Below are 10,882 nucleotides of genomic sequence, written 5' to 3'. Positions count from 1 at the left end.
CCAGGCTTTGGGAAGCTCCAAGTGGCTTCCCAAAACTACTCAGCGCACACAGCCTGTACAGAGGTCGCTTCTACACAGGATCAGTTTCAGCACAACAAATAGGAGAGAGGTATAGAGAAGACTGGAGAGCTTTGGGAACTCTCTGGGGACTTCTGGAATTCTCCAGGGTCAGAGGGGCTGGTGAGCACCGTTGTTTGTGTCTCGATCCACCTCCACAGGGTTAACATCAAGTGCTCAAACATTCACATTATAGGAATCCCAAAAGGAGAGAAGAGAAAGGAACAGAAACTTTATTTAAAGAAATAATGGCTGGAAAAAAAAAAGAAAGAAAGAAAGAAAGAAAGGGAAATAATGGCTGGCCTTGGTTGGGTAGTTCAGTTGACCTGATACTCCAAGTTTGCAGGTTTGATCCCTGGTCAGGGCACATACAAGAAGCAACCAATGAATGCATAAGTGGAACAGCCCAACCAGCATGGTTCAATTCCAATCAGGGCACAGGCCTGGTTTGCATGCTTGATCCCCAGTGGGCGCGTGCAGGAGGCAGCCAATCAATGATTCTCTCTCATCATTGATGTTTCTACCTCCCTCTCCCTCTCCCTTCATCACTGAAATTAATAAAAAAATATTTTTAAACAATAAATAAGTGGAACAACCTATCAGAATCTCTCTCTTACTCTTTCTCTCTTCCTTCTCCCTCTATCTCTCTAAAATCAACCAATAAAAATAAAAATAAAAATAAATTTAAAAAAAAAAGAAATGCCCTAACTGGTTTGACTCAGTGAATAGAGCGTCAGCCTGCAGACTGAAAGGTCCCAGGTTCAATTCCAGTCAAGGGCATGTACCTTGGTTGCGGGCACATCCCCAGTGGGAGGTGTGCAGAAGGCAGCTGATCGATGTTTCTCCTGAATTTCTTTAATCCTTCCTACTTGTCATTTTCGGTGATAACATGATATTTCATTGGGTTAATGTAGCATTCACCTAGATTTGAACATGTTATCTTAATATTTTCATTGTCATGATATTGTAATAAACTTCTCTGTGTCTTTTTTTTTTCTTTTGAATTATTTCTTTGGGATAAATGCCCCAGAGATTGATTACTGTGCTAGAAACTAAGCCCACTTTATAGCTGGTGACATGTACTACTTTCCAAAAGGGGGTGATTCAATTTATTCTCCCATCAGCAGTGTATTAGTCTCATCACACTCTTACCCACATGCATCCATTAAAGACTTCTAGCTTACCTGTGATTTCTATTTATCTTCTTCTATCCTGTGAAAGGTGAGAAGAAGATAGTTCATTTTCCTTTTGAGATAAGAGTCTCTGATACATGCTATAGTTGTCTATTTGAGACATCAGAAATTTTAAATCAATTTTTAAATAAACTATTCCTGCTTTATGGCCGTCATTCATTCAATCAACAATATCTATCGAGTACCCATTATATGTCAGGTGTTTTTCTGGGAGTTTGGGACACAATCAGTGAGCAAAAGAAAGGTTATCATTCAAAATTGAAGAAAAAAAAAAGAGAGAAGTTTCCTGGATGAGCAAGGGACTTGGAGAAAGGGACTGGTGGGACATACAGTAAGTAATTGATATAACGAATAAGTAAGCTATATGGGATAGTACAAGGCCTCGTGTGCTATAGAAAAATAAAGCAGAGCAGCGTAAGCAGGATTGAAGAATATAGAGGGGCTGGGGGCTGATGACAATTTTAACCAGAATGGTAGGGGTGAATCTTACTGAGAAGATTCATTTGTGCAAAGAATTGAAGAAGATAATAAATAGTGAGGGAGTTGGCCATGAGAGTATCATAGGGAAGAGCCAGTGCAGAGATCCTGTGGTACCCAGCCTCCAAGTTACCTCAATGACCCCTGCCTCCTGGTATTTGTACCCTTGAGGGCGGGATTTAGAAGAGAAGAGAATAGAAGGTGGGAGAAGTGAGCGTGTGTGACTTAGACTAAGTCAGGGAAGGCATGTGTTGGTGTTCTCTCCGGTGCTCTTTCTCTGGCATCTCACTCTGGGAAAAGCCACATTGGGAGCAGCCTTATGGAGAGGTTCATCTGGTGAAAAACTGAGATCTCCGCCCAACAGCCAGGAGTTTGGGAGCAGATCCGCCCGTCAAGTCTTCTCCATAGAGGGCAGCCCCAGCTGATATTTTAACTCTGACCTTTTGAGAGACCCTGAGCCAGAACCACCCAGCTAAGGACTCCTGGACCCCTGACCCATAGGAATTCCGTGAGATAATAAATGTCTATTGTTTTAATTACCGTTTGGGTAATGTGTAACAAAACAATAGATAACTAATACAGACCCTAAAGCAAGATTGTGCCTGGAGAATGTGAAGAAGAGAGAAAAGTGGTAGGAATTGAGGACCGAGGGTCAAGGCAGTGAGTATAGTAGGGCCTCCAGGCCACCATTAAGAATCTTGGCTTTTCCTTAAAGTGAGATAGAGTCATTGCAAGGGTTCATTCTCAGAGGAGTGACATGAGATGACTTGCGGACTTAAGCACTTCATAATTATTTTGTATTCATGCTCATTCAGAAAAGCTTTTTCTATTTTTTTCTCCTGTGCCTCTAATTTCTGTCCTTGATGATCCCATTAGCCTTGTGTTTCCACCCAAGTCTTCTCTGGATGTTTCAACTATGATCTTCGAGTGGATCTTACATTCCAGTGTCCTTCATATCTCAAAAGCTCGTCCTTCTCCCTCCGTGGACCAATCCAGAAACAATATTTTGGATGCTGCCTGACTTCAGCCGGGCTATTTTAAATCTTCATGAAACCCAGACACTCATTCTTTTAAAGGACTGTGCTACATAATATAAAACATATTAAAACGTAGAGATGGTATAATTACATGCATTGAACTGTAGACGACTAGTCAGCAGTAAATTCTGTTTTAAAGACATTTCAACTTATTCATTTGATTTTCTAAGATTTTTTTTTATTTTGAAGCCATACCGTGTGTGTGTGTGTGTGTGTGTGTGTGTGTGTGTGTGTACACATTTCAAGTTTCAAATGGTTTTATAAATCCGTAAGAAGCACTGCGCTGCCCACAGTGCCCAAAAGATAAGACATAGGCCCTTTATATCCTACAGAACAGACTTTCTCAACTTTGTATGCTTGACATTTGGGGTCAGATCATTCTCTGTTGTGGGGGCTGACCTATGCACGATAGGGTGTTTAGCTGTGTCCATGCCCTCTACCCACTAGATGCCAGTAGCATGTCACACCCCCGCCCCCCGCCCATGGTTGTAATAACCAAAAATGTCTCGACACTGCCAAATATTGCCTGGGTGGAGGGTTGCCAGATAAAAGTATAGAACTTCCAGTTAAAATAGAATTTCAGACAAATAACAAATAACTTTTATTCCTATGTCCAAAATGCAATACTTGGAATGTACTTATATTAAGAAATTTACTTGTTGTTTATCTGAAATTCAAAATTACCTGTATTTTTATTTGCTAAATCTGGCAACTCTACCTAGAGGGCAAAATCATCTCCAACTGAGAACTACTGCCCTTGATCTTAATTCCCACTCTCCACCTTTCCTCTCCTTCCTTCTCCATGCGCTTAAAGTTTAATGGCATATTTCACTAGCTGGTAAAGTCAAAGATATCTACACTCTTCAGTTTCAGGAAGTTTCTATGGAGGAATGCAATTCATCCCAATGTCAGTACTGAGTTACAGAGAAATCAACCAAGTATTTCTTGAATTCCTCTGAGCAAGCATTGGGCAGGAGAGATACAAAAGAAATGTAAAACATAGTCCTTAACTTCAATGAGCACTAATTTAGTTAGAAGAAAAGATAGCACACATGAGATGACTTATAATCTATAATAATAAAAATGTAATATGCAAATCGACCAATCGGCCGAACAGCAGAATGACTGTCTGGACAACCACGCTATGACACACACTGGCACCAGGCCAGCCAAGGCAGGTGCAATGCAATTGGTCAGGGGGAGGGGGCCAGCCATCGCCCCATGATCGCCCGCAGAGGGAGGCCCAGGACACCCTCTGCAGGGCAATCGATGGGGGGGGGGGTCTGCAGAACCGGGGAACCAGGGGGGTTGGGTGTGTGGCGGCGGACGCAGGCAGCACTAGGCCAAGGCAGGTGTGGGCAGGCAGCAGGGCCTGGAGCTAGGGCCGTGAAGCCAGCAGCCAGAGCCATGAAGCCGGCAGCTGGGGGAAGGAAGGCCTACCCTTGCACAAATTTCATGCATTGGACCTCTAGTAGAAAATAATATAGAATTAAGAGCTAAATTGTGTGGCACAAACTACAAATGCTCTAAGAGTCAGGAGAAAAGTGGAATAAAAGCCAGAGAAGGCAGGGATGGTTTCATGGTGAAGGAGCTGGGGCTGGGCTTTGCAAACCAACTTTAAAATATAGAGTAGGTACTCAATTCAATAAATATTTGTTGCATAAATGGATACATAAATGAATGAGTAGTAGATGCTATAGTGAACTATTAACTTGAATTTCCAACCACCATCTATTGTAACATGGCCCTTCCCCAACCCCAGGAGCTCAGGGGAAGTAAAATACAGTAAAAAAAAAAGGGGGGGGGGGAGTTGGTGGTGAAATAACCCAGAAGTCAGTCAATTATTACATTTTTTATTTCAAAACAGACTGGAAACTTATCATGGAAGGATGACTTTTAAATAGCTCTGAGCCCTGACCGGTTTGGCTCAGTGGATAGAGCGTCGGCCTGCGGACCGAAGGGTCCCGGGTTCGATTCCAGTCAAGGGCATGTACCTTGGTTGTGGACATATCCCCAGTGGGGGGTGTGCAGGAGGCAGCTGATCGGATGTTCCTCTCTCATCGATGTTTCTAACTCTCCATCCCTCTCCCTTCCTCACTGTAAAAAATCAATAAAATATATTTAATAAAATAAAATAAAATAAAATAAATAGCTCTGAGTCCGAAAACTTAGCTCTGAGTATCAAAAGTCAAGTCCCAAAGGGTTCAGGGCATTAAGTTTCTACAATGATTAATAGATGTGCGAAGAATAAATGAAGAGTTAGCTTGTCCGAGTGCAGTGTGTCCACAATTAATTGGTTACAGCCAGTTACAGATTTCTTTGTTCCTTCTCCACTCCCATTGCATCACTTGACTGAAAAAAACAACACCCACATAGATTTCTTAACTGAGGGCGGTGAGATGGAAACAGAGGTACCGAGGAGAAAGGTCCCTGGGGCTAGGAAGGAAGAGATCAGATCTGGAGAGACTGCGTGGAGAGGTGATGAGTCAGCACTGACAGCCCCTCCAGCCCCCACCCCCGTTTCTCTGACGTGAACACCGGACCTCATCCACAAAGGAGAGAGCTGGGTCAAGGCTCACAGATGCCCAAGTCACTGCCTAAGCCAGGGGTGGGCAAACTTTTTGACTCGAGGGCCACAATGGGTTCTTAAACTGGACCGGAGGGCCGGAACAAAAGCATGGGTGGAGTGTTTGTGTGAACTAATATAAATTCAAAGTAAACATCATTACATAAAAGGGTACGGTCTTTTTTTTTTTAGTTTTATTCATTTCAAACGGGCCAGATCCGGCCCGCGGGCCGTAGTTTGCCCACGGCTGGCCTAAGCCAAAGCAGCTTTGGTCCATGGATGACAGTTCTCACTGCCTGCATGTTCACTTTCAGCAAGACAGACACATCTGTGGCTCAGACCTCTAAATTGCACTGTGTGGATAAATCCTGTTTTCCTTAACCCCTGGGATAGGACAGAGGGATAGAAGGGAAAGCCTTCACAGCCCATACAGACTGGAGCCAGCACAAGGATGAAATACCAATGGTAGCTCCCTCTCCCCAAAAAAGTTTGATTAAGAAGTAAAGTTTGGCTGAAACCGGTTTGGCTCAGTGGATAGAGAGTCGGCCTGCGGACTGAAAGGTCCCAGGTTCGATTCCAGTCAAGGGCATGTATCTGGGTTGCGGGCACATCCCCAGTAGGAGGTGTGCAGGAGGCGGCTGATCGATGTTTCTCTCTCATCAATGTTTCTAACTCTCTCTCTCCCTTCCTCTTTGTAAAAGAGCATTCACTATCAATCGCATTCCAAGTCCTTCTCTGAGAAGCATCATGAAGCATTGCAATATCTCAGCAACAAAAGGGCTTGCAGTCTAACTGGAATCAATTCTCAGCTCCCAACATTCACAGAATTCACAACATACATATTTCATCCACTGTCAACCTGAAGTGAAAATGTAGTCCGTTTTGTTATTTGGCAATTATCTAGCTACCTGGCTGAATTCCCATTTTCAAATCAGAGGGTTTGATTCCCAGTCAGGGCACATACCCAGGTTTTGGGCTCAATCCCATGTGGGGCATGCTGGAGGCAGCCGGTCAATGATTCTCTCTCTTCATTGATGTTTCTCTCTCTCTCTCCCTCTCCCTTCCTCTCTGAAATCAATTAAAAATATTTTTTTTAAAAAGCAGTAAAATTTGAATAAAAAAGAGACAAGGACACAGCATCCTAGAAGGGGACACAGAAGCAAATGTCAGATGTCCTGAGGGGACCACAGAGAAAGCCGTCTGTGGCAGGGGAAGCACAGAAACTGCTGACTTTACTTTTAACACTTGTCTGCACTTTTCATCATTCTTTCTACACATTCACATTTAAAAATTGCCTTCTCGAGCCTTCACTTTACAATTGACTATTTTTTTTGAGCACAGTGAAAAGTTTTTCATTACTTCAGGTAAAAGCATAATTATTCCAAACTGTTGAGAAGTGACTCAAGATGTATATATTGCTCTTACAATTTCTCCCAGAGGATAAAATAAACTGCTTTGCAAATTATTAGCTCTATTCAAAAATTTCACACATCCGCTACAGGTAATTCATTATTGGCCACAAGCCTGGAAATCGTAGTTCACTTTAGTATTACTTATCACCAAGGAACATAAACAGTCTGCAAAAATTTGACAGATTATAATTTCTACCTGGTAGGTTTATATCTTACAGTTCAGTAGATTGATTTAATACCCTGTGTCCCTTTATTAAATCCTCTAAATGTTATTAAGCATTTTCACTGGCATCCAACCCATAATTTTTCCCACTTTCTTTTTTTTTTAAATATATTTTATTGATTTTTTACAGAGAGGAAGGGAGAGAGATAGAGAGTTAGAAACACCGATGGGAAAGAAACATCGATCAGCTACCTCCTGCACATCTCCCACTGGGGATGTGCCCACAACCCAGGTACATGCCCTTGACCGGAATCGAATCTGGGACCTTTCCGTCCGCAGGCTGACGCTCTATCCACTGAGCCAAACCGGTCCCGGCTCCTACTTTCTTTTAGTAGCAGTAAAATAAAATAGGCAAAATGTACAACAATCTTTACTGACATACAACCACCCCACCCCACCCAAGAGCATTCTCTTAATCTTCAATTTAGAGGCCCTCTATTGAAGAAATCAAGTGAACAGGGAATATTTTCAGTTTGGTTTAGTAGTTTTTATTTCAATTTTCTAATTTATAACCCATCACAGAAGACACTCAGATACAATGATGCATGAAAATTTAACACACCTGAAACCTGAGCTCTACATGTAATTTAATTCATTCGTCCTATCCCTGTCAAATTATAGAACTAAAAGCTAAGTGTTGTGTACAAAGCAGGGAATTCCATCTCCCACACTCCAAATTAACTTCCTAATAGCGACTTACTATTCCCATTATACCCATAATAGTTTGATTATAATACTGAAACAACAAAAAAGGGACCTAGAATGAAGATGCTATAAATTAGAGAAAGGGTCACCATAGAAAGACCTAATATGACCTTGAGGCAATGTATATATACATAAACAGAATAAATGTATAAATGTTTGTTAAACTCAACTCCATAACAATTCAACACACTTATCAAACACTATATCCTCAGTTTCTTCATTGAATAATTTTGGGGAAATCTTCAGTCAATACAATAGGAAGAATTTAAATCACAAAAGAAGAAACTAGGGGACTCCAGACGAAAGGAGCCATGTGAGCACTAGACGGTGGAAAAAGCAGCTTCAGTAATTGAAGATGAAGCCCAAGTTTGCCTCCTCAGTATTAATAAGAGAATCTTAATACTGCATCTTTTTCCTACTTATGCTCAGAAATAATGGTTTTTGAGAAGTCACTTGGGAATGATGTTGATTCTAACTTTTCAGCTCTATGAATACATACATACTAGTACATAGGAAATAGGCCAAACGTTTGGAAGAATTCAGTAAGTAACAAAGAACGCATAAACCGATCAGGACAACTTGTATCTCAGTCCAAAGTAAAGGCATAAATCTTGCATTTGCAAGAAAGACAATTAGGAAAGATTACAAGATGTAAATCTCATTTCCTTTACGTGTTTCCCAGAACATTCGTATCGCCAATAACACAAAAATGCTAGTCATATGCTGTACGTAACTAAAACTCATTTTTCATATACACTAAATTGTACTATGCCAAAAATTTAATATATACATTTCATACATGAAATTTAAACTTAAAAATGAAGCAACTAACCCCTTACCACACAAAATATGAAAAGAGTGTTCTGGCTCCATGACTCAGGGGAACAGGACTCAGACACAAGTATTAGACAATGAACCAATACAGCTTTCGTCATGAATACTAAAGAGGCAATATTCAACATGCAGGTGTTTGATCAACTATTTGACCTTGGCATACAGAGCTACAATATCAATTGCATTCCAAGTCCTTCTCTGAGAAGCATCATGAAGCATTGCAATATCTCAGCAACAAAAGGGCTTGCAGTCTAACTGGAATCAATTCTCAGCTCCCAACATTCACAGAATTCACAACATACATATTTCATCCACTGTCAACCTGAAGTGAAAATGTAGTCCGTTTTGTTATTTGGCAATTATCTAGCTACCTGGCTGAATTCCCATTTTCAAATCAGAGAGATTTGGGGTCTGATAGAGAGGCTGTGGAGTAGGAATGGGCGACAGCCTATATATTATGATTTCAGGGGTCCCAGAAGGTAACGTTCAGTGTCATTCTGTTACAATTGTGAGCTGGTGGTCATCACCCACAGACAACCACACTGCGTGAACCACATACTACAAAATATTAACATATGTAAACAAGGGTGTGTTTGCTCTTCAAACAGAACCAATAGGATGTGTATATAGATTTATTATAAGGAACTGGATCATGTGAATATGGAGGCAAGTCCCAAGATCTGCAAGGTGAATCACGGATTGGGGACCCAGGAAAACCAATGGTGTCTTTCTAGTCTGTGTCTGAAGGCCTGAGAACCAGGAGAACTGATGTTGTCGTTCCTACCTGAAGGCCACCAGGCTTGAGACCCAGGAAAAGCCAATGTTTCAGTTCAAGTTTGACGTCAAGATGTGAAGAGATGGTTTTCTGAGGGACATGTGCCAGATGGGCGAAGGGAACCAAAGCTCACAAGTCATAACCATCCCCAAGAAAACACAATTTTCTGAGCCTGGGGCCACACTAGGGGAAGGTCTGGGCTGTGCCAATCTTGGCAGGACAGCTGCCTACATATGGGGATGAAAATGGAAGGGTGATCAGTCCAGATTTCTCAGCACCAGTCAAGAGGCAAAGGGCAGCAAATAGGCAATCCATAAACTACCACAATTCATTCAACAGTGTTACAGAGTTTCTGCTATGTGCTGGACACTGTGCTGGACATTTCAGATACAAATATGAATATGAAACACATTCTTCCCTCCAGAAGCTCACAGTCTGGAAGGAAATACAATATGCAAACAGATAATGATCATCCACTTTGGAAAGTTCACAGCATGTGGCAATGATCTTTGCCAGGCAGGTTTAATCCAATGGGAAGTGTATGGCACAATGTGAAGTGTATCACAATGTAAAGTGCTGAAAATACACCCTCTTCTCTCCACCCGCTCCCACCCAGCAATAATTCCTGAAATTCTATCCGGATTTGTTTGTGTTAATTAAAAACAAACAAACAAACAAACAAAAAACTCAGCTAGAAAGACTCATCCTAAACCTACTTTTCTACATTTAGCTGAAATCACCCACATGAAGAGAACAGGAGTTTAGGAAAATAGAGCACTATAGCCAGAGAGAATGCAGGGGAAAGGGACCTAGAGGAAGGAGAGGACTTCTGAAAAGAAAGAGAAAATGCAGCCCTGGCCTGTGTGACTCAGGGGTTAGAGCGTTGGCCAAAGCACAGAGGGATTGGGGGTTCTATTCCTGGTCAAGGCACTTACCTGGGTTGCAGGTTCGATCCCTGTCCCCTGTCAGGGGGTAGTCAGGAGGCAGCCAAGGATGTTTGATATCTCTCTCCCTCTCCCCTCTCTCTCTCTCCCTTCCACTCTCTAAAAATCAATGGAGCCCTAACCGGTTTGGCTCAGTGGATGGAGCATTGGCCTGCGGACTGAAGGGTCCCAGGTTTGATTCCGATCAAGGGCATGTACCTTGGTTGCGGGCACATCCTCAGTGGGGGGTGTGCAGGAGGCAGCTGATAAATGTTTCTCTCTCATGGATGTTTCTAACTCTCTATCCCTCTCCCTTCCTCTCTGTAAAAATCAATAAAATATATAAAAAATAAAAATCAATGAAATAAAATATCCTCAGGTACAGATTAACAACAACAAAAAGAAGAAAGGGAAGTGCAAACCGAAAATCTTTAGGCATAAGAAATCCATTAATTTCCTTTTAGAGGAACCTAATTTCAAATTGAAGCTGCCTCCAGAATGTTTACTCACTTCAACATTCTCCCTAGGGCTGATCCTTTTACCTTTTCTTTCCCGGAGGAAAGAAGAGACCCAATGAGGGGTCTCTGCCACCATCTCTCCAAAGCATAGCAATCATGTCACTTATATGTCTCATCCCTACCCTCTCCACAATTATCCTGCTTTCCTGGAGTGTTTGTGTG

The sequence above is a fragment of the Myotis brandtii genome, unplaced genomic scaffold (genome assembly GCF_000412655.1).
Source record: "Myotis brandtii unplaced genomic scaffold, ASM41265v1 scaffold363, whole genome shotgun sequence".
NCBI lineage: Eukaryota > Metazoa > Chordata > Mammalia > Chiroptera > Vespertilionidae > Myotis > Myotis brandtii.
The sequence above is the reverse complement of the archived record's forward strand: the minus strand, read 5'-3'. Positions refer to the sequence as shown.